The sequence below is a fragment of the Camellia sinensis genome, chromosome 2 (genome assembly GCF_055761805.1).
Source record: "Camellia sinensis isolate YWXY chromosome 2, ASM5576180v1, whole genome shotgun sequence".
Taxonomy (NCBI): Eukaryota; Viridiplantae; Streptophyta; class Magnoliopsida; order Ericales; family Theaceae; genus Camellia; species Camellia sinensis.
This window is the reverse complement of record NC_138962.1, coordinates 144,471,579-144,496,685: the sequence shown is the minus strand read 5'-3', so window position 1 is coordinate 144,496,685 and position 25,107 is coordinate 144,471,579. Positions and strand designations below refer to the sequence as shown.

At 40.5% G+C, this 25,107-nt stretch overlaps 1 pseudogene; it reads left to right on the top strand.

Annotated features, from left to right (window-relative positions):
• The window catches only part of LOC145819125 (F-box/WD-40 repeat-containing protein At3g52030-like), a 237,481-nt pseudogene that overhangs the window by 116,370 nt on the left and 96,004 nt on the right, over window positions 1-25,107 (top strand).

The following is a 25,107-nucleotide window of genomic DNA, read 5'->3' as shown; positions in this document are numbered from 1 at the left end:
CCTAAGATAAATTCCAAACACGCTGAAATCGTGTGAGGAATGGGAGGCTCCAATCACGCTGAACTCGTGAGAGGAGGTCCAAAAACAACCCGCCCAGCGCGTCTACAACGCAACCTGGGTTAAATTCCAAACACGCTAAAACCGCGTAAGGAATGGGAACACTCTAACCACGCTGAAATCGTGAGAAGAGGTCCGAAAACCACCGCTCAAGTGCGCGCACAACGCAACCTGAGATAAGATCCAAACACGCTGAAATCGTGTGAGGAACGGGACACTCAAACCACGCTGAAATCGTGAGAGGAGATCCAGCAACCCATCCAGCGCGTCTACAACGCAACCTGGGAAAAATTCCAAACATGCTGAAACCGCGTAAGGAATGGAAACACTCTAACCACGCTGAAATCGTGAGAAGAGGTCTGAAAACAACCTCTCAAGTGCGCGCAGAACGCAACCTGAGATCAGATCCAAACACGCTGAAATCGTGTGAGGAACGGGATACTCAAACCACGCTGAAATCGTGAGAGGAGGTCCAACAACCCGCCCAGTGCGTCTACAATGCAACCTGGGATAAATTCCAAACACGCTGAAACCGCGTAAGGAATGGGAACACTCTAACCATGCTGAAATCGTGAGAAGAGGTCCGAAAACAATCGCCCAGGTGCGTACACAACGCAACCTGAGATAAATTCCAAACACGCTGAAATCGTGTGAGGAAACGGGCACTCAAACCACACTGAAATCGTGAGAAGAGGTCAGGTAACTCAGGAGCGCGTTCCACGCATCCTAAGTTAAGTCCCGAGGGACCAGGATCCTAAACGCTGCCCGGCGTAAAAGGATAAACAATAAGAGATAATACAAGATGCAAATGAATGCAACAAGTGCGATGATACAGTACATGTTACAAGCCATGTAGAGCATGACATTTAGGGAATGCAATAAACAAACATAGTGGCACTTTAGAAAACACCTAATGGAGTGAGTGGCGGTAAACCGCTTTACTCTGACGGGGTATGGTATTCAAGGAGAGTACTTCTGATCGCCATTCTGGCTTGAAATAGTGAAACAGTCAACACAGTATTCTGTTCACTTTGAACACACTGCTTGTATCAGCACACTGCTCATTCTGAACATGCAGCTCATAACACAGTATTCGGTTTACTCGGTACACAACTCAGTCTGAACAGACAGTCCGATCTGAAAAGACGGGATGCAAAAACGGAACCTGTAGAAGTTGAAACAAACTCGGATGCTCCAAATTTTCCCTCTTTTCTTTTGCTTTGCAGTCCGGAACTTTCATAGCTTCAGATAGGTCCTGGTTTTATCGTTTTCACATGATCTGGGTTGAGCCCTGTGGTTTTGTGAAAGAACAAATCTTGTTTTGCACAAATGTGGAGAACGGCACGGCACTCCTGAGCACAAAACGAATCATTTTGGAATGGAGAAACAAATTCTTAACCGGGTATTGAGCCTACGACTGAACACAGCGAAAAAGACTGAACAACGAAAAACAAAAGGTAAAATAACTTAAACACAACTCAACAAAGGAAAAACAAGATAAAACAACCTAAACACATTTATTGACGCCTAAACGACTCACCACAAGGATCGAGACAAACAAAACACACAGACACAACACTCAGCTGTGTTACAAAGGCAAGATACCTCTTGGTGCACGAGGAGCCAGTTTCTCCGGGTATTGTTTCCCCCCATTTCATATTTGTGATTCTCACATCACTCGGCCCTCAGGCTCGGTTTTTCTCACAAAACCCTTTTCCTCACTTTTTCTCTCAGCGCACATCTCTCTTTTCTTTAATCTCTCATTTTTTATACCTCCCCTGGGTGGTTGATGGATAAACAAGAAGTTGCGGGCTCTTGCCCCTAGCATTTTGCTAGATTCTCTTTCTTCTGCTCACAACAGTGAGTTTCTCCCACAGAGGGGTTGTGCTACAACAGGATGTGTAGTAAATCTGCAACTAACATCTGTTGATGATGCTCTGCTGGGGAGTTTGGACGTGACCAGATCCGTCCGGATAAGGGAGTGGATATCTTGATCCATTCCAGTTCGTGGTTCACACTTGACTCGATACCTCGCTGCTTGGAGGATGAGAGAGCTTTTAGCCCTTTTCTGTTAGCTTCAGTGGTGCCCCTTTCTGGCAGGTAGAATGCCCTTTCTGGCAGATAGAGTGCCCTTTCTAGCAAGTGTGTTGACAATGGGGAAAAGACAGAACACCTGACTCAACTGTGCCCCTAGTTCATCATTTTGACCATTTTTTGTTTTTGGCTTTCTGTTAAAACAATTTTGACCAACATGAGAGTTAGATTAACATGCTTGTTCAATTTTCTGATTTAAAATCATGCAAGTCAGGCTATGAGCACTGAAAATTTTCCTTTTTTGGGTCCAAGAAATGGTCTAGTTTCAGAAGAATGGAATAATTTTCGAGAGGATTAGTCAACCTCATTAAAAAATTCTCGAAAACTATTTTTGCAAATGGTCACTGCTCAACGAGCACAGAACCTACTCTTGAGATGCACAACTTCAGATCTGAAGGAAAATTGTCCCTTGCGTGAAGAGAGCTGCATGGCAACGGAAAGTTGCCCCTTGTTTGAGCGGCACCACGGCGCATTGAATGGCAACAGAAAGTTGCCCCTTGTTTGAATGGCACCGCAACGCATTGTAGTCAGTCCTCAGAGTGACGAACACAACCAAATTCTCGGATACAGAGAAGGCGAAGATGATCAAAACCATTACACGGGCATAATCAATTTGAAGTGTTTTACGGCTGGACTTCAGGATGAAGTTGCCTACGTATCTCAAAGATGGGAATCAAGCCTTACGTAGTTCGGGGTTAAGGTACACTCGGGTATTAACCTCTCCTTTTGCGCTCTAACTTTTGCCAAGGCCGCCCTTTTGGGTTTTCAACCTTGCGAGCTTTGTTCTTCTATTCTTTTCATTTCTTTTCATTTTCTTTTCTTTAATCTTTCCGATTTTTTTTTTCATTTCTTTTTCTTCATTTTTTTTTGCATTTTTTTTTCTTGCTCTAACTTTTGCCTGGGTTGTCCTTCCGGGTTTTCGACCCAGCGAGCCTCTCAAGGGTAAAAGTGTAGCTTTGTCCATGACAAATGGTTTTGAGATCCTGAAGTCATTTGAATCCAGGAGAATGGCTGCTGTTTGCTGACGATGCAGGAGTCTATCCAAAGGGGGGCTGAATCTGCCCCTAGTGTTGTGGGTAGGAACTCAGTTATCCTTCAGCAATACTTTCTTCTTTCTTCCCTTCTGGGATTTGGCATTCTTGCCAGTCTTCATTGATTCGCAAGATGATCAATCTTTAGCTCTTCGAGCACATCTGACATTTTTCTGCCCCTAGGTCGAGGACAGCTTCGAATCTGGCCACACAGGCCTCACATTGCGGTTGACCGTTGAACATTCTGAGTTAAGGATCAAGGTTTAAAAGCAAAGGGGGGTCGAGTCTCGAGGCTGAGAGCGATCCTAAGCTGCACAATCTCGAGAATGATTCCACACAGGTCTTCGCAGGACTGTGCAAAATATTTTTTGAAATCTTTTAAGAAAGCGACTAATCGCTCGCGCGAAAGACAATGTAGAACCAATCTGGATCAAGCCAGGATCCTTCTTGGTACTTACATTAACAAACATGATTTCATTCATTAAGGGCTTAGCGTGCCTCTCTTTCTTTCAAATGATCAAATTTTGCAAAACCCGAGGAATTCCTTCATCTTCGTTTTCATCACAATGTTCAAAACAATTTTTAAAAAAACTTAGGTCAATGCAATGATTTTCAAAGCACAGAAAAGTAGGTGAAAAGCACTCGTTTCATTCAAAGTTCTGGCACAACTGGCACAAGGCAGAAGCCAACACAAGAATGTGAAAATCACTGCTGTTCATTCAAATCTGTTGGCATTACTGGCTCCAAGGCAGAAACAGACTCAAAAGAAAGTGAAAAGACAAACACAAAACAAAATAGTTATATCCGAGGTAACACCCCCAAACTCACCAGACTCCAACAAAACATGACTGACTCGGTACAACAAGGCAGACCCAACTGACTCAGTAAGAAAAGACTGACTCTATACAAAACAACAAGACTGACTCAATACCCAAGTCAGAAAGCACAAAAACCGGTATTTGCATATTGCTCAGAACAGTGCGTGCCATTTCCACGTCTGGAGTTAATCGAGCACCACCCGCAGCTGGTTCATCCCCCGATCACATCACATTGTCCCCCAAGTTCACCGATCCAGTGCTGATAGACTTTGCTGAGCTCGGCGGGAGGATGACCCCATTGTCAAATAGATCCTGTACTTTATGGCGAAGACGGAAGCAGTTGTCGGTAGTATGGCCAGTTTACTGATGGTACGCGCAGTACTGGGTAGCATCATGCGTAGCCGGAAGAGGGTTCAGAAGAAGCCGAGGCTCAAGGGGTTTGAGATGGCCTTGTTCAACAAGGATTTGGAGAGCTTTGGACAAAGGCATATAGAGGGCATGGAAGACCCTCTGTCCTCGGGGTAGATACTTCGAAGTTTGTGGATTTTTGCTGGACGCACCAGTAAAGGGATTGGCAAGCGCTGACAGGGTTTGCTAATTTCTTCTGTGCACGGGATTAGAGCTGAAAGGAATATTCTTGGTACAATGGCCCTTTCCCGACTTGCCCCTTGATTCAAACTGCCCCCAACTTGAGTGGCAAAAATGTCGTCCACAGTTTTTGCAACAACTGCGAGCACTTGCTCTTTGTTCAGTCCCTCGGCTTTCAAAGCCTCAACAGCCAACAGAAGATGTTCATGGGGATCCATGTCCGCCCCTATCTTGTTCTTTCCACTCGCCTCCACTTTGCCAAGGGATTGGCATTCCTCAAATGCAGCCCGTTCCAAGACTAGGGAGCCTTTTGACATGAACTCCCTGGTATGTGATGTGGTTGATGACGGAGACAATGTCCCGGAGACCAGATCTGTCACAGTTCTCTGAAGATCTTCGATCATTCTCTTCAGCTCAGAAGTAGTGGGTTCATGGGTTTGGGATGATTGGGGTTCAGATGCACCCATCATGCATAAGTCCATGCTTTCCGGGATAAACACCTCAGGCTTGGGTAGATGGGTCGGGGTGATGTATACGCTGGGGTCGTAGGTGGACGGCAGTATATGGATGAGGTTGAGATGTAGAGGTGATGGGTCAGTACTAACCTGAGGTCCTTTTGGTGGAGCTAGGGTCTCTTCGTTAATAAGATCCTGAATCTTATGACGGAGGCGGATGCAGCGGTTCGTATCATGACCGTGTTGTTGATGATAGGCACAGTATTTAGCTGGGTCATATCTTGGTGGAAGAGGGTTTGGAAGGGGTTGGGGTTCTACAAGTTCTAGGTGCCCTTCTTCTCGTAGCTTTTCCAAAGCTTGAGAGAGACTCATGTAAAGAGGATGGAATTTTCGGGCTTGGAGCCGAGTTGAAGGGGTTGGTTTTTGGCCATTAAGGGAAGTGGTGATGGTGTCTACTTCTGAGCATTTCGCAGCTGTGCTACCATCAGTAGTAGCATTGGAACTGCGAGCAACATTCCTCTTCAAAGGCTCATTATCTTCTGCAAAGATCCCTTGTCTGATGGCATCCTCGATTTGAACCCCTACTTAATGAAGGGCTAGAAAGGTAAACAGAGGTAGAACGACCATCTTTTGCAGCAACTTGCCATGCAGATTCCGAACAATCATCCTGATCTGATCTTTGTCGGAAAGCCTTGTAGTCATCATTGAGGCCTTTGCTCTCCATCTCGTCACGAACTCTGAGAAACCCTTCTTTGGCTCTTGGCGGGTGACTTCAAGATCACGAGTTGTGACCTCAATCTGTGTGTTGTAGGAGTATTGAGCAATAAAGGCCTCAGCCAGCTCTTCCCAGTTCTGTTTCACAGAGTTCTCCAATTTTGCATACCAGATTGCGGCTATCCCAGACAGGCTTCGGCCGAATAGTGAGAATTTCTGGGCTGTGGTCAAACCCATTGGCCTCAAGATGTCGGAAAACAGTTGGAGGTGCACCATTGGGTCTTCAGAGCCATCGAACCGATCGATATGCGGCATTTTAAACCGCTCCGGCAAGGTCACCACTGAGTCGGTATAACCATCCTCTATATCAGGAATAGAGTGGGCCCTCTAAGACTTTTTGAACAATTTCTCAAGCTTGCTCACTTTCAATGCTGTGGGGACCGTCTCGAACTTAAAGGGGGAGTCTGGTAGGTTAGTGAGTGTTTTAGATAGCTGGGGTAGAACCGGGGGGGGGGGGAGCTGGCCCACCTGGAATGTTTGTATCATCCTGAACGTGGGTTGCCTCCCCGAGTATGGGAAGTCTTGGTGGGGGAGGAGCCTGGTGTGAAGTAGATACACCAGTTTGCTGCTCTAACCTGGCAATTGTCTCTGCCTGTTGGGCTATGACCACGGCCTGTTGCTTGGCGAATTCCATTTGACGGGCAGCGTCTTGCTGCATGGCTTTCATACTATCCTGGAGTAGGTGTACCATCTCTTCTAAGCCTGACATACTGTCCTGATCTGATTGAACCACCCGTATATCTATCTCTGCAGTAGACTCGAAATCTCAACCTGGCTGTTCAAAGACCACTGAGCCGGTAGCTGCTGTACTGGTGGTCTGTGCCTGACCGACCTTTTCACCCTGCCTCTGGTAAAGGAACACTGATTGCCCTTGAATTGAATTTCTGACCCAACAAAGTCTATTAACACAAGTTCGGTGTACCCGGGGGATATTGGAGCCTTCTGAAGCTATGGTTCCAAGACTACCCTAGCAAAAGAGAAAACAGACAGCATCTCAGCCTGATTTCACCTGAGCAGATATAAGCATAGTTGAATGAGTGTGCTCTCTATTGAATTCTGCCCAAAATTCTGCCGGTGAACTGATACCCTCAGGTAAAACTGATTCTTCCAAATACTGATGCCTGCAGGCCTGATACCCAGACTTGCAAACCAACACATACAACCTGTAGAGACACACTCTGACAGCACGTATCAAGCAAGTAAGAGCCAAAACACCCCTATGGAGGGGTAGGGTTTCCCTGCCCTATCTTGTCAGGAGCTAGGGTTTCACTACGCACGTAGCGGTTTCAAACAACCTAAGATCGAGTAAGCAACCTGTCCTAGTTTGGAATGGTCACTACGGATTTCAATATGCACTAGGCCGAATGGTCAAAAAGAGTGCCCTGGTAAAACTGGGGTTTGTGTTCCTGTCGTGGCAGAGCCCGTAACCGGTCAGCCTTATGGCACGCTTCTCGAAGCGAGCCTCCGGCAAACCGTTTAGGAATAGCATACGGCAAACACGGTGTCCTAGGCACACCAATGCAAAATGCAATGCAAAGAAACACATAAGTGTATTCAAAACAAGATATCATGAGTTCGAGTCAAGTTCTCTAACTCCCCAGCGGAGTCGCCAGAAACTGTAGACGCGCCTTCGGGCCTCACTACAGTTCGGACTCAATTTGTGTCACTGTCCTGTATCTAATCTCGCAGAGTGCAATGCAAGACCGATGACTCATCAAAGAGTCCAAATCCGGCAAATCGTTTTGGAAAACAGATTTTTTAGAAAGAAGTGCCAAACATGGACTGCTTTGCCAGATACAGAGTCGCCACCTAAATATTTATTTTGGGGGAATTTAAGAAACCGTGACTCGTTGCCTAAGGCCACGTGTCCGTCATCACCAAAGTTGCCTCGGCTCGGGAAATTGGGCACGATTGGGGAAGGTCACTTCGTGAGCACCCCCGCTCGCCCGATCAAAGATCGGTCTCTACTAACCATGATATCTAGTTTTGAAAACATTATGCGTTCTTATTCCGGTTATTAGCCTAGATTTACTATGTGATGCACACAGCATACAAGTATAGACTGGATCGCCTGAATTGGAACAAAACATTTCATTTTGGTTTTTGAAAGCGGTTTGCTACTCGCAAGTAGGCTTGAAATGCAGATTTTGTCACCCTTGGGTGGGCTTAGAAAAGATGGTTTTGCCACTATCTAGTGGGCTTAAAACTCACTGTCAATGCATTATTCCAATTCAAATAACCTAACCTTCACCCACAGGCATTCGGACTGTTATATCATATAAGCAAATAGCCTCATGGTAAAGCATGCTATCATGGCAGTCACTCACACGCGTGCAAGAATGCTAAAGCATAACCGCTTACCGGGTACTCCAAGCCAAAACAGAAGCTAATTAGAAATCCATGCATGGTCCTAACTATACAGAAATGCCTAATGCAACACATTCAAAATGAAACTAAGATAGGCTCGGCTATTCTAAAGATGGCATGTGAAATGCTACAACTAACAAGTATTCAACTCGGAATTGAAATAAAAATGCAGTTAGTATGATGCGCCGAGCCTGGTGCATGCAAAACAGATGAATGAATGCAAACATGCTATCATGCTGTATGTTAATTGAAACATGTCCTAATCTAACCATCATAAGCTGGTAAATAAAAGGGAGAAAGACGTGGGGTTGGAAGACATACATCACACGCACGCACACTTATTACAGTCGTGCCCTTGCTCGGAGGGTCCGATTAAATAATATACAGTCCGAATAAATAGTATAGTCTGAATAAATACAAAATCCTAATTAATTAACAAATTAATCTAGGAAAACAGGTAAATTAGCACGCAAATCCATGGACCGCCTCAGCTCTGTTCCAAATGATGAATGATGCATGCTTGAGTTACCTTGCGCAGAAATCCATTACGATGCCCCAGTTTGCCTCTGTTTGCAATTGTTCTTGGAATATTGCGCAACGCTCCAGAAGGCCGCTGATTTCTGATTTACTGCAACAGAGAGCAACAAAGGGGCATGGCAAAGTATTTTCACATATGTCTGCATGACTACTCTTCAGGGAGTGTAGTCCTTGATCCTCATGCCACCAATCACGCATATCGTTGCATGATGGCCGAGGAGTCGAATTGCACGACTCAATATGAAATGAATGCACATGAAAACACAACAACACTTAAACTCCATCATGGGTAATCCGGAGTGTCGGCGACAGGGAATTGAGACACGTTCCGTCACTCGGGGTACGAAACGTACCTCGTTTCCCATGCTTGGGCTAACTCCTATTCCAAACACAATGCAAATGAGATGGCATACACAATGCGATTAACATACAACCTAGCATACGCAATGCTATGAAATGGCATACACAATGCTCGATGTGACATGGTATACACGATGCTCTAACATGCAATCTAGCATACGCAATGCTATAGACTGAAATGACATACACAATGCACGATGGACTTACACCAACATGAATGGACCTCAGCCACACTCACATCAGTGGCCATTAGATGGAAAAGAGACAACCGAAATGCGTGTACACGTGGACGCATACCGAGGACCGAACCTAAGGCATAAAATGCCACTCTACCAAAGCATGGCAAGGGATGAAAGATGACATACAAGCATGTAATCTCCAGCACTGAAACATGATGCTAAATGATCCCGAATCATGGAAATAAGGCACCTGATGCATGAAATAAGCCCCGAAACTCAAAGCTAGGCACATGTATTGAATTACAACTATGCAAAGCAAGCACTATTTGGCTATGAGGTACAAAGACAGAGGCAAGGCAGTCCCAAAACATGCACATTTCTAGTTTAAAGCATGGCCAAAAAGTGCTAACATGACAGACTAAAATAGCATGCAAATTTGGCTAGCAAGCATTGTTTACATGGCATGTATATGAAGCGTATGAGAACTCATCAAACCAGCCAAAAATAGTGAATAAAACATGACAAAATATGCCCAAATTACCACCGAAATGCAGCCAATGCATGCAAAAATGATGAGCTTCTTTAGAAGGCCATACAAGGGGTTACTCAACACATACAACAAGGACACTTAGCATGGCAAAACAAACTCTGGAAATCAAATATGACAAGCCTAAAACTCACCAAATTGGCCCTGAAATGGGTCAATGAATCATACAATGAAAGGCCCCCTCAAAAGGCCTTGAATGGAATTGTTCTACATATGCATTATAGACATAAAATATGGTCAAAGAGGCCCTGGACAGAGCTAGGGCAGACCTTGAAACTCACCAAATTGGGCCCAAAAAGTGACTTCACAACATGCAAGTGAGGGGCCCTTTGGAAGGCCAATAGGGCCAACCAACAAGACAAGGAGAGAGGGGGTCACTCCCCTCTGATTTTGGCTCTCAAAAATGCATCTAAGCCACTGCAAGTGCTCTAATATATAACCCTAATCATGAAGAGATGAAGCATGCATAGGGGGAAGATGACTCCAAACATAAAAGAGTGCTTAAAAAAACATGTTTAGAATATCAAAACAAGACCTTTTCTAGTTTATGTCAAAGTCCAAAAATGCTTGAAAGTAAGGCTAAGCTAGGATGCAAAAATAGCCCTAAAAGAGAGATAAAGCATACAAGGGGGTAGATGACCCCCAACAGAAAAGAGTCCTTAAATAAACAAGTTTATAATATCAAAACAAGACTTTTTTTAGTTTATGTCGAAGTCCAAAAATTCTTGCAAGTAAGGCTAAGCTAGGATGCAAAAAATAGCCCTAAAAGAGAGATGAAGCATACAAGGGGGTAGATGACCCCCAACAGAAAAATTCTCTTAAACAAACATGAAGAGGAGCCCAAAATAAGACTATTTTCAGTTTACACCAAGACTTGAAAATGCTTGCAAGTATAGCTAATAGATGAAGCAAGATAATGACCAAAAAGAGGGAATAGGAGTGTTACCCTTGTAGCCAATGACTCCAGCAGCTTTTGAGGCCAAAAACTCAAATGTTAGGACCTCTCAAGACCTTCCAAGAAGCTTAGGTTGGTATTGGAGGGGTTAGGCTAAGAGATGTAGTGTAAATATGCAAGAAAAATGGACTTTTGAGCACAAAAGAGAGAGATGGAGAGGGATGTATGTATATCTCTTAACCAAAAAACTTGAACCCTTGCAATGGAAGAAGAGGCTTCCATTTATAGAAGAGAGGGGCTAAAGCCTTTCAAAGAAGCTTTAAAACTAGGTTAAACATCCTCCATACACGTGTATAGAGGATGCAGCAAATGGCAAACAGTTGGCACAGCTGGAATACACTTACTGAGACAAAGCTGGCCGACCAGTTAAACAGGTCCTAGGTGGTCGGCTGACCACTTGGCCTGGTCGGCCGACCAGGGGTCAGAAGGTTCAAGCCCCAAAGCTGCTCATCCATCAATCCCTTGAAGTTAGCTTTCCAATGCCGCAAACCTTGCATTAAAATTCCTCCTGTGCAAAAAGTTATGCCAGTTTTGGTGAAGCCGCGCAGATTCTGTCCAAACGGACTTCAGCCAACCATATCTCCGCCACCCAGACTTGTCCTTAGGAGATTCTTCGGTGAAAAATGAAGCCCCAGAAGTAAGCTTTCCAACGGTGGTGGCCTCATATCTTAATTCCTCCTGTGCAAAGAGTTATGCCCATTTCGGTGAACCCGCGCAGATGTTTTCTCTCCTTCCCGGATTCATACTGAACGACTTTTGACCAAAAAAGCTGGTTGGCCATCTGATTTTCTGGTTTGCCATGCGGCCACATTGAAGCCCCAGAAGTTAGCTTTGCAATGGCGCCAACCTCGCATTATAATTCCTCCTGTGCAAAGAGTTATGCCCGTTTCGGTGAAGCCGCGCAGATTTGGTCCTACCCGGATTCATGCCGAACTTCTCCCAAACTAGTTTTCCTTTCTCTTCTCCTCTTTTCTTCAACTCCAAACCCCTAGACAAGGTGTTTTGAAAGATTTTTCAAATATTTCATCTCTCTTTTGTTCATTTCCACTTTGTCCTTGCTCGGTTTACCGAAAAGCGCAACATTTGACAAAATGTGAGCCTCAGAACATCGTAAAAACTTTATTTCAAAAACATTTTGAAACAGGGGGTTTTAAGGTCTAAAATCTTTTGATCAAAATTGTTTTGGTCCAAAAAGGGGTATGACGTTGAGATTTGACTCTCCTCTTGCCGAAGAAATCGACCCTTTGCACTGCACAACTTCCAAAACCACCAGTCGCGTCCAAGTCTTAAAGGCGGTAAAAAATGGGGTGTCTACAGCCTCCGCCAAGACAATAACTTGGGAGGACTTTGAAGCAAGGGCTTCATCTTGTTTATTTTGTTGTATGTATTTGTACAAGTCTACATTTTGTTGTAACTAAGCACTGTCTTGGAAAATTGTAAGCCTTTAGGGCATTTCTTTTGCTTGAAGTTCATTCTATTATGTAACATATGCTATAGATTCTGGGATAGGCTTTTGAATGTATATCCGCATATGATACTCTTTTATAAACTTTAATTGGAACTTAATGAAATATAATTGTCTTCTTATTGTTGTCATTTGTTAATATTGTTGTTGAGTTATTGTGTTTATTTCGGGGTGTTACAACTTGGTATCAGAGTGTACTGAGTTTGAATATTTTGGGTACGTAGGGAGTGGTTCTTACCACAGTAGGTTTATCTCGCTTGATAGAGGTAGTTATGACAACATGTTTATGTGACTACGTGTGTATGGAATTTAATTTCTCAGATGTTGATTGGGTCTATGGGTTTCTAGAAGTCCTGTTAGAAGAGCATTTGATCACTGCTATTTTTAATTGGAGCTTTGGCAGTGCCGTGGGACAATCACTATCTAGAAAAGAAGTTCGTATGTGTTTATGTGATTATGTGCTTATGTAGAGTGAATTATTTGTTGTCCACAGTATTTGGACGCGAGTGAGTTAGCTTCGGCACATTTGTAAATGTGCTAATCTCTGGTGTTACCTTTATTAGGACGTCAGGATGTGGTCGTAGTGGTAGTAGGCGTGGCAGGCCTGGACGGCAAGAGGTGCCATTACCGGATGGTATTCTGGCACAATAGGAAGGGCTTGTTCAGTCCAATGTGGCCGAACCAGCTGGTTAACAGGCCATGGGTGCTTTAGCTCGTGAAATGGCCAAAACTTTGCGGGAATCTATGGACATTCTCAGGGCTGGGAATCAAGTCCAAGCCCAAGTAGTGGAGATAGGGCCATCTTTTCTAATGAAAGAGTTCTTCTAGTCTAATCTAGACGAGTTTATGGGGGATCCGAAAGAGCCCTTGAAAGTGGATGAATGGCTCAAGCAGATGGTGAAGACTTTCGAGCGGATTGGCATCGAGGACGATGGGTTGAGAGTAACCTTGGCATCATTCCAGCTGAAGGGAGATATGGGTCAGTGGTGGAAGTTTGTGCGGGGACGCATCAGGGGGACTTGGGAGGCTTTTGTCAACGCCTTCGAAAACAAGTTTTTACCTCCCACTATTAGGGAGAAGTTGAGAGAGCAGTTCTTGAAGCTCAAACAATTGAACACACCGGTGGCCGAGTTTGAGGCTGCTTGCACTAGGAGATATTACTAGACAAGGTTTGATGAGGTTTGGGAAGAGTGAGATGTTTTGTCCAAGGTTTATCGGGCCTTTTGAGATCCTAGAGAGATTGGGGAGGTAACTTACCGTTTGGCCTTGCCGCCACAACTTTCCGGGATTTATGACATGTTTCATATTTGTATGCTGGAAGTATGAGCCGGATCCATCACACGTGTTGGATTGCCTCGTATGAGGAGAGACATGTTAGAGTTTTAGATACTTGAGACCACGTCTTGTGTGGCAAGACAATTCCTTTGGTGAAGGTGTTGTGGAAACATCGCGGGGTTGACGAAACAACTTGGGAACGTAAGGCAGAAGTTCGTGAGAAATACCCGAACCTATTTGTCAATGTTTGAACTTGTATTGAAAAATCTTGTTCTGTTAACGTAATATAAACATTGTAATGTTTTGGAAATGTAACCAACCGGTTTATCACAGTGGTGAGAATAAATGACCGGTGGATGGGTCATGGTAATGAAATTAAATTGCTATCATTATTGTAATTGGCTTAAATACGATATTGTTGTTAATTTGAAATTGCGAGGATGAAATTCCTTAAGGGGGGAAGTTATAGCGATTCGGGCTTAGACCCGACCCATTTAATGCTTTTGAATCTGGAAAACCATGTCTGTAGTTATTTTTCATTCTCTCTCTCCTTGTTTTGTTAGGGTTGGCACCCATCTTGGTGGTGTCGACACCTCCTTGTTGATGTGTTCCTGGTGGAGCTACTGAAAAATAGGGTTGACACCAGTCTTGGTGGTGTCGACACTTGTCCTGATTTTTGGCATCCGATGGTCGACACCAGTCTTGGCGATATCGACACCTGTCCTGCTGTATTCTTAGAATTAGCTACTGAAATATAGGGTCGACACCATAGGTTCCCAGGGTCGACCCTTCTCTTCTTGTGTTATTCTAGGTTGTCTACTGAAATATAGGGTCGACACCACTACTTCTAAGGGTTGACCCTTGTCTGCTGCCAAACACTAGTGTCTCAACTTTTCTTCTTGAGGGTCGACACCATTGTTGCATGGGTCGACCGTTGTGACTCTTTTTCCATATTTTGTTCAGCTTGGGCCCTACTTTTGGGGATTTTTGACTTGTTCTTTTCATTTGACTTTGGAGTTATTATTCTATTAATACCTAGCCACTATAAATAGGGTTCAAAACACTTTCCTCTTATTAGTCTCCTTTTTTCCTCCCAACTCGTGATTTCTCCTTTCCCTCTCTAAACTTAACTTTTTCCCGCTTAGATCCCTAGATCTACACACTTGGAGGTATCCTTTCATCTTGGTCCTTTGAAATAGATTATAGATCGTCTCAAGGGCTTCCTTTTAATCCAAGTGGCTCATGGTTTCGTTAGCGTCGAGTGTTTTCGAGTTCTTCTCTTCTACCTTCTAAGCTTGAGATAGGGATTCTCCACACTTCCTTATGTGTTTTAACTTAATTATTTGTTTTTATAAAACTACTTTGTGCAATAAATGGATATTTGAACAATCTCGGGTTTTGGTTTGAAAACAAAAGAGGGGTTTTCAAATGGTTTATCGACAATGATTGTAGAAAGATGGTTATTGTTGAGGCATGATGAAAAGAAGTGTTTTTACCTTGGGAAATGGTTTTATAAAGGAAAGAGGGTCTTTGCCCTAAAAATCTCAAATGTTGATTTTGTGTTGATAAATGGAATTGATATTGAAACAGTGGCATTGAGTTGTTATGGATGAGGATGGTGGAGTTGGATACATATTATCACCCACAACTTGAAATTGGGAAAGTTTATCTTTATTGAAATTATCTATTTGCTTAGAGATACTTGTTTTGGGCTATCTGTGGAGGATAACTATGATTGTTCTAGAAATTGCGTGGGAGTTAGGAGAATCAAAAATCAATTTTTCATTCATTTGCATTGAGCATTGTTGTATATTTATTTCATGGAGAATGTATATTGTTTTGAGAAAATGGGTGAATTTGGGAAGGAATTATTGTTACATTAAACAATGATGAAGAATTTTGGGTTTGGGGATAAATGGATGAGGTGGATTAGATCATGCGTATTTTTAGCTAAGGTATTTGTATTGGTTAATGGATCTCCATCAGCATAATTCATATCTCAAAAAGGTCTTAGGCAAGGTGATCCATTATCACCATTCTTGTTCAATATTGTTGTAGGACTAAACTTGCAGATTGAAAGGGCAAAAGAGTTTGGACTTATAAAAGGTACATGTGCGAGTCCTAATGACTTGAAATTCTCACATTAGTAGTTTGTAGATGATACTATTATTTTTTGTGAGGCTGATAGGGTGGAAACAGTGATTATTAAGAGAATTTTAAGATGTTTTGAGGTACTGTCTGGATTAAAAATCAATTTTCATAAGAGTGTGGAGTGTGGTGTGCGGGGTTAGAATGAATGGTGAGGTGCTTAATGACTTTGCCTCGATTCCTAATTGCCATAGTCAAAAGCTTCCCATTAATTATTTGGACCAACCTCTTGGGAAAAATCCAAAAAGGATAAGAACTTGGCAACCCGTTATTAAGAAAGTGAAGAAGAAATTAGCTTCATGGAAGAGGAAAGTTCTTTCGTTTGCTGGTAGATTAACACTAATCAGGTCAATTCTTTCTAATTTGCCATCATACTTTCTACCAATTTTTAGAATGCCTATGGGAGTGGCTAAGCAAATTGATAAGCTTCAGGTAGCCTTTTTGTGGAGAGATTCTAAGACTAGGAAGAAAGTTCATATGGTGATTTGGAAGGAGATGTCAGCAAACAAAAATCAAGGGGGTTTGCGGGTTAGAAACCTGAGACGTAAATAATTGTCTTTTACTCAAATGGTGGTGGAGGTTTTGAATGGAAGATAAAACTCTTTGGAAACAAATTGTGTTTAGCAAATATGGAGTGGTTGGTGGTAGTTAGGTTCCAATTATTCCAGATAGTGGTTCTGTTTCCAGAATTTGGCTTGATGTGCTTAAGCTTGCTACACACAGACATGCACTAGTTGAGTTTTAATTATCAAATTTTAAACCAGAAGTAGGGAATGAGGAAAGAATTAAGTTTTGAGACGATAATTGGCTTCATAATTAATGCTTGAAGGAGGAATTTCCCAAATTATACAGTTTAATAGAGGAAAAATAAAGTAGAATTTTGTAGGTTTATTAAAGGAAGGGGCCTTCAAATGAATGGAATTTGTTTTCAAAAGAAGTTTGCTAGCTTGGGAGGAGGAGAAGGCCCTTAGGCTTCATGAATTGTTAAGGGAAGCAATCTCTTTTAATGGAGTATACGGATTCGTGCAATTGGGTGGCTAATCCAGTAGGTTCATTCATAGTAACATGAGCATGGAATTGGTGGGAGTCTTCAAAAGGTCCTATTGTAAAAGTAACTAATGAACTGTGGAACAATGCAGCTCCACCCAAGATAAAATTCTGAGGGTGGTTTGCATGGAGAGACAGACTTAAAACAACAACTTTTATGAACAGGATTGGAGTGTTAAATGAGAACGCAAATTCAGTGTCTATTTTACAAAACTGAGGAGAAGTATATAAACCATGTATTATTGTTTTGCCCATTGGTTTGGAAAGTATGGACTGGTATGACAAAGTGGTGGGATTTGGTGTGGGTTGTGCTAAGTTTAATAGAGGACTTATTGCTTTGGTAGGGAGGTGCCAAATTTAATAAGGTGGTTCTTAAAATATGGAAATTAGTACCCCTAGCAGTCATGTGGTTAGTATGTGTAGCTGAGCTTTTCGTGCTCTTTTCAAATACAACTAGCTCAACAGTTCGAACTCCTGTGGTTTTGAATCAGATTCCATAAGTGCAATGTGAAATAGATAAACGCAAATGACTCCAAATCCGACAATTCTTTTGGAAAATCGATTTTGAATCAAAATGTCAAAACTGGACTGCTTTGCCAGATACAGAGTCGCCACCTAAATATTTTTGAAAAATTTAGGAAACTGGTGACTCATGCCTAAGGCCACGTGTCCGTCATCACCAAGATTGCCTCAGCTCGGGAACTTAGGTACGAGAGGAGAAGGCCATGAAGTGAGCACTCTACTCGCCCGATCAAAGATCGACCTCTAATAATCATGATGTGATTTTTATTAAATTATATGCTCTTGTTCTGATTATTAGACTAACTTTACTAGGTGATGCATGCAAGTATAGACTAATTTGCAAAAGTTGGAACATTTGATTTCATGTTTGTTAAAAAAAAAATGTTTTGAATACGCGTCATTTGAAAAAGACGGTGCGTATGTACATTAATCAATTTATTCCAATTCAAACAATTTGCCTTCATCCACCGGCATTCAAACAGATATATCACTTAAGCACTTAGCCTTATGGAATCATGCTTTGATGACATGGCAACAATCACATGCATGCGGTATGCTAAAACAATAAGTGCTCACCTAGTACTCCGAGGCAAGCCAAAAAGATAAATGAGTTAGAAAAAATGCGTGATCCTAACCAATGCAATACACACAATTATGCAAATAACAAGTTCAGCTACTAACATGGCATTTGATTCAATCGAAGATATGGGATAAACATGTATTCAAGCGAAGAATGTGATCTTGATGTTGGTTTAGAATGATGAGTTAAACCCTTATGTATACAAGACAAATGGATGCGAGACACGGACAATGCTAACTAAAACGTGATGCTCTATGCTACCATCATAAGCGGAGAAATAAAAGGGAGAAATAAATGGGGGTTGGAAGACATACATACTTATTACAATTTTTCCCTTGCGTAGGAGGGTTCGAATGAGTGTCCAAGTGTCCGAAATAAACCAACTATTACAAAACCAAATGAATGAATAAATAACTAATTAGCTAAGTTATTACAACAAAGGCTAATAATGAGTAATAAACTAATTGCCTAATTTAACTAGCTATAATAAATACAAATAAACCAGTACTACAATAATACTAATTACAACAAGAATAATTTATAACAATAATGATTACAATAATAATAATTAATTACATCAATAATGAATTAAAGCAATACATGCATGTCAAAAAGGACAGTTTTCAGAAGCCACTCTGTCTGCCTCCCTAGAAATCTGTCATATTTCACAGCCACTGCTCTATGTTTCTGCAAAAACACACTATTTACCAAACATTGGTGCCCAACTAGCCTCCAATGAGGCCCTGATTTCATGCAAAACCCTATTTTTGTGCTCTATGGTAAAAACAGTGCAGACAGAGCCTTTCTGAGTTCTGTTTGTCCCTTTTGCTCTTCTCTGTCATGGAGAGGATCAAGACAAGAACGAAGTTGGTTCCAAAACCATCAATAATAAAATTAATCGCTTGATGATTTCGGAGACAATTGGACAAAAATCAATAAATGCAATGAACAACAACCACTCTTGACATGATGGATTCGGCATAACGTCCGGCCGAACCCAAGCAATCTAACTCATTTTCTTTATATTGGTTGGTCTAATTTTAAGCCCATTTTTTTTAGCCTTTTATATTCTTTAATCAATTTGTCCAAAGTGATGGTTAAATCTGTTACATGAGAAGAAATGTCAAATGAGAAGTGGTCCTAAGCATGAAAGAGAGACTATGCATTGACGATGAACCTCTGTAGAGATTAAGCCATTGAGCGTAGGTCTTTTTCCCATGCTTTGAATAACTATCAATCTTTTGACATAACTCTCAAACAAAAAAAAAAGAAGAAAAGAAGAAGGTTGCAGACATGATTGTGCGAGATTGATTATTAGAATAAGACTCTTGACATGAAAACCAAGCAAAGGAAACCAAAAGATAATCAAAGCATGGACAACACAACACAACAAGTAAGATATGAAGATTTTCGACACAACAAGTAAGGTATTCAAAGCATATGCTAATTAAGTAAATTAGGATAGCCCTAATATGTGAAAAAAATAGTGGCTAAATGATGTTTGAAGAGTACAAAACAGGAAATAACAAGGAATTACAAGGCTAGTGAACAAAAGCAAGGAGAGGTAGCTAGCCCTCCATTTTTGAGACCTTAAACCATGTTTTTTTAGCTTTTTTTGAACTCTAAAAATCAGTTTGAAGACTTAAAAAAAAAGAGTGTAAAAACAAGGGTGTGAGCTATGAAGTAAGGTGCAAAAAGTGATCATTTATGTCCTACCCATGTGAGAAGCTTGAAAGCATTCTTCCTTGTCAATTATGAGCTACTTCTTACATCATGTGATATAAGAGGTTCCAAGTATCTAATTTTCATACAGGGTTTAGATACGCATCCTCTACACGTACCAATGTAGTCAGTTTATACATGATACTAGAAAATTACTTTTTTCACTGGTACTTGCCTGTAAGAAGTAAAAGTTTAAGCCCATGCAGTCAGTTTTTTCTGCCTAATGGCAACTTGCCTTCTCTATGACATTAGTATGCAATGAATTTTTTTTTTTTTTGCTGTATTCGTAAATGTTGTTGAAACAATGAGTGGAAAGCAAATTATTTATGTATTACATGGTAATTTTATGTACCTTGGTATTCTTGTTTGCAGGATGCATGTTGGACCTGTGACATGCTTAGGTTTAAGTGATGATCAATTGATTGTTAGCGGTTCCTGTCTTAGTAGTGTGTCGCTGTCAGATCTTTCCTCTGATCAGCGGGTAGCTGCATTAAGGTCAACCAATTCTGGAGGTTGCATGATATCCCTTCTCTATTAATATACATCTAATCATCATTGCATTTCTGGCTGTACTAGTAGTTTGTTTCAAATATACAACTCTAGGCACGTGCCTGTGTTTGTATGCCTTTTGATGAGAACACTAAGGAATTGTATGGGTACAACCAGGACAGAAAAAAGGTGGGGAGGATGATGAACCCTTCATAAAAACTGAAAGGATATACAACTCATTGCACCAGCTGAGGAAAAGGAATGTGAAGGCTAACTCGAACCCCCTACCCGTACAAGGACCAAAAGAGGGATTAAATGACTCCTCACTAGGATGATTCAATGGCAACCATGCCTTCTCATTAACCAACCCAGGAAACTATTGAATACCCGCTTTGATGAAGAGAGTCGAAAATTCTCTTCTTAGCATTGTTTGGGAAGCCCCACCTTGCTAAATTGAGAACAAAAGAGCAGTATTTCCTGCTTCATTCCTGAAGATGCCTTCACTTTTTTACAGTCCAAGATTACCTAGGGAACACTTGTGAAAATTGAATTTCACTCTTGCAATCAGGGAGCTGTTCAATCAGCTTAAGCGACTTCTAACTACCCAACCACTCAAAATTGTGGCCAGGGGAACAATACATTTTTTGAAAACCCATTTTTATATTTGTGAAACCCTCAAAAAATTAATAGCCCCCCCCCCCCAAAAAAAAAATAATTAATAGCCCCCCAAAATAAAATTAATAGCATTCCCAAAAAAATTGGAAAGACCACTTTGCACAAAAGGTTGTCCCGGTGTTACCAGAAAACGTTGATAATCTAGCGAATTACGATTTGGAATGCACGTTCCAAAATATGTACAGTCCATTCCAAAACGGTAACATTGTGTTTGGATTATGAATTTGGATAGAAATTTAAACAGGGAAAGGGAAAAGGGAAAAAAAATTATCTTATATTTCGGAGTCATTAATATTTTAGCCAAAAAGCTGCTAAAAAAGTCAAAAAACCAACAAATTTTCAATTCGTACAAGAAAGTCAAAAATTCCTTCCCATTCACTCTACTATTTGCACTTCTTCTCGTAAAAAGTCAAAAAACCCTTTCCAAACATATTGTTTTTTTCATCTCATAATTTAACTAAAAAGCCACTTCCCAAATGGGCATCGCATTTTACTCACCTTTTATCTTTCCCTTTCTAACTCCATACCCAAATCCATGATCCAAATACAACCTAAAGTTTATCAATCCAAAACAATCTCAAAAGTTTTTTTTTTTCAATATATTTCCTTTTATCAAATATAATGAACTAAAATATAAGGTGAGTGAGGTTTTTACATAACAAAACGTCATAAATTGGTCACAATGCTCATAGAATTGTGTTGGTACATGATTAATTTTGAAAATAACCACATTTCATTGAATGCCTAGTTGTTAAAATAAATTGCTCTAGACTAGAAATACCTTAAATTCTTATAGTGTAAACTATACAAGTTATCCCTATCATACCACAATTTAGAACGTGTAGTGTACCGTGTTCTTGTTTTCGTTCCACATACTAGAATTGTCCACATTCGACATTCCAGGTAACATAGGGTTGTCCTTTGAAATTTAATGTCTCATATAATGGTCTCCAAAAAATTAATTCGGCCTCCTATTAAGAAGCTATTAGTAATCACGTATTAAAAAACAAACTCCTAATAATTCAATAAATAAGAAATATAGTCTACTTTTTTATTTTTGGTAAATAAAAATATAGTCTATTTGATTAATGTGAAATACAAAGTTGGAAATTTGGAGAAAATCTCTTGAATCTAAAGGATTCCGAATAAGCAGAACTAAGACAGAGTACATGGTATGTAAATTTAGTAACAGTAACAATGAAAGCAGAGGAGAAATGAAGATTGAGAACCAAGAACTGCCTAAGAGTGAACAGTTTCATTATTTAGGGTCGATTATCACATCAGCGAGGGAGATTGATGTGGATGTGGCCCATAGGATCAATGCAGAATGGTGTAAGTGGAGAAGTGCGTCTGGAGTACTGTACGATAAACGAATACCCACTAGATTTAAAGGTAAGGTTATAGAATGGCTATTAGACCAGCGATGTTGTATGGGACGAAGTGTTGGGCGACCAAAAAATAACATGTAAATAAGATGAGTGTGGCTGAGATGAGAACGCTAAGGTAGATGTGTGGCAAGACTAGACAAGACAGAATTAGGAATGAGTGTATTCGGTAATTGGAAGGAGTAGCACCGATAGAAGATAAGTTGAGAAAGAATCGATTGAGATGGTTTGGTCATATTCAACGGAGACCAACAGAGGCAGTAGTAAAGATATGCGATGCTGTAACGGTAGATGGAAGTGTTAAGGGATGAGGTAGGCCTAGATTAACGTTGGTTAGCATTGTAAATAGAGATATGAATCTACTTAATTTGACAAATGAAATGGCTTTTGATAGGGCCATGTGGAAAATAAGGATTCATGTAGCCGACCCCATTTGATGAGACTTAAGGCTTGGTTTGGTTTGGTTTGGTTTGGTTTGATTAATGTGAAATCATATTAATATATATATATATATATATATATTTGCTAAAAGTAATTAAATTTTGTCAAAGAAAATAGATTGATTTTTTATGTGGTTTCCTATAGTTTTTTTAATTGAACCACTTGTGAAGCTTTATGAGCCTAAGAACATTGACAAATATTCAAATAATTACATAGACTTATGAGAAGTCGGTAACATGTCTATACTGAGACTTCTCTCCTAAAAGTTTCGACTAGGTTAATTGGCCTATATTAAATTATGTTTTAATAATTATTTAATCTATTAAAACCCTGTCCGACCTACCATCTGTCTAGCGAAATTTGCCCCATCAGCCCCCCCACCCCCAGTGAAGGAGTCCTGGCTCTGCCCCTGACTTTTACTCTTTGGAAAAAGAAACATGTGGAGAGGAAAATAAATGGATTTTATCCTGAATTCTTTATAAGGTAATGCTTCAAACTTGAAGAGAGTTTTTATCAATAAGAAATTTCATACAAGCAACTGTGCCAACTGAATGTCACAACATTTTAGCCCTTTCTCTCTCTTCTCAAAACCCACAACTGAGGTCTTAATCATGAACCGAAAATGTGTTGTCACCCTGACCCAGTTAATGTCAACTAAACATATTCATTAATCATTAGCAGGAAGACACCTAGATGTTTGATAATCATGTCTTCCTAGTAAATAAAGTTAAAGTTAAGAATTATTTGTGAATTGCAAGTTATATAATGTACAACACTCACTACAAGAAAATGCACCTTTGGCGACTAAAACATTTTTAGTTGCCAAAAGTACAATTTTTGGCGACTAAAATTTAATTTTGTTGGCATTGGTTCAATATTTACCTACTAAAATATTTTAGTTGATAAATATTTGTAATTGGCGACTAAATTTAAATTTAGTCGGCAAAAATTTAACTTTTCAGCGACGAAATAGGATATTAGTCGCTGTTAGTGTACAATTTAGGCTAAATATATTTTTTTAATATGTAATATTTCTTTTCCCCGATTAAAATAAAACTTAGTCGCGAAATAAAACTTTTAGCGACCAAAAATTTCGTCACTGTTGAGTGATAATTGATTCCTTTCCTGACTAAGTACAAAATTAGTCGCTATAGGTTCAAATTTCAACTCGCGCCACTTCATTAATTGACAACCGCGCGTTGATCTATAGGCAACAGTGTATCACACACAAGTGAACAACAGTGTATTACACACACACCTCACCAAATCTCACAGAAATCAGCCCCCCTCACCGTATTCTACTGTACGGGTAACATTGCGACGGCCACAGCTACCGCCACTGGCGCCAATCACCACCATCGTAGCTGCACATCACAGGTTCTCTCTCTCTCTCTCTCTCTCTCACACACACACACACACACTTTCACGCTCTACTTCTCAGTCTGTCTCTACGTCTATCTCTCGCTCTCTCGCTCTCGCTCTCTCACACGGTCTATCTATCTATCTGTCTCTATCTTTTTCTCTCTCTCTCTGTCTCCCCCTTTCTATGTTTCCCCCATTTCTGACATTGTTGCTGTAGGGTTCATTCAAATATGTTGCTGTAATTGATTAAAAATTTCAAACATGATGTTTAATGTGTGTGAAACTAACCTTGCAATAAGGTGATGAAAACAATACTGGGTTTCATTAATTTGGGATTGCAATAGCTCATATTTGAATGGATTTGATTTTGAAAAAAGTTACTATGTTTTTGTTCTTTTGTTCTTTTTTTTTTTTTTTTGGTTTTTTGTTTATTTGTTTATAGTGTTGTGAATGGATTGGATTTTGAAGCATGCCGAGTTGGTTGTTTTGTTTATAGTCTTAAAGTGGATTAGATTTTACAGAAATGTTTAACATTTTTTCAGAGGATATTATAAAGGGGAAATTATCATTCAAGGGATGTTTTTGAAAATTATTACATGAGAAAAAGTTAATAATTTAATTATTAATATTTATCATTTTTTTGTAATTTTTTTTATACCACTGTAACATGCCCGGGGGGGAAACCCGTGCGCGTTAAACAGTTCGGACACCCGAGATCTCTTTGATCTAGTCTCACGAGTGCAATGTGAAACGTAGGTGAGAGTCCAGATTTGGTAACTTTTATTGAAAATTCATTTTATTGCAATTTTGTCAAAAAATGGACTTTGTCATCAGATCTCAGAGTCGCCACCTAATATTTTTGAGAAATTAGGAAACCCATGACTCGTGCCAAGGCCACTGTTCGTCATAACCAAGGATGCTTGGCTCGGAACTTTAGGTATGAAGGGGGAAGGTCATTAATTGAGCACCCCCGCTCACCCGATCAGAAGATCGGCCTCTACTGAACCATGATATGACTTTTATTTTCTTTATATGTTCATGTTTTGATTATTTAATAAATCCTAAAATTTACTATGTGAAACATACAAGTATAGACTATGTCACCTACTTTGGAACAACTTGATTTCATGTAGTTTTGAAAGAGTTTTGAAAATGTACAACCCAAATAAATTGAGCTTACAAACATGAAAATCAACATCATTCCAAATTAAGCGATACAGCCTTCATCCACTGG